The following is a 581-nucleotide window of genomic DNA, read 5'->3' on the forward strand; positions in this document are numbered from 1 at the left end:
TGGAATAATAATTATTGGAATGATTGGATCTGATGCGTAAGTAGAATAAAAATAAATGCTAAAGCCATTATCACAGGTGAACTATCATAATTCACCTAAACATAAATACAGTTGCAAAGTTATACCACACTTCATATTGAAAACATGAAGCACAGATGTAAATGTTACTGTTTATCTAATGGGTGATATGTCGTGCGCATCTACCGTACATGCAAATTCATATTTATCCGCATTTTGAATTTACATAATAGCACTTTTGCCATCGGTGTATCATGCAACAACACATTTACTGTATGTGAACCGGACATTCACGTTGTTACTGTTGTATTGCCGTGGGAAGGGCTTTGCAAATGTCCTAGTAGTTAGTATAATGACTAAAGTACACCTTTTTCAACGAAACACTGTAAAGCATCTCTAATTTCTGAAGGAGCTTTAAGCTTACTCAATACAGTTTTCAGAGTACATGGTATAGATAAGATGTATATCCAGGATACACTAACTTTAACATATACACCAACATGTACAGTATCGACGTCTTAGTATCTCTGCTTGAAGTTAATTTATAATACACTACTTCATCA

The sequence above is a fragment of the Penaeus monodon genome, chromosome 32 (assembly GCF_015228065.2).
Source record: "Penaeus monodon isolate SGIC_2016 chromosome 32, NSTDA_Pmon_1, whole genome shotgun sequence".
NCBI lineage: Eukaryota > Metazoa > Arthropoda > Malacostraca > Decapoda > Penaeidae > Penaeus > Penaeus monodon.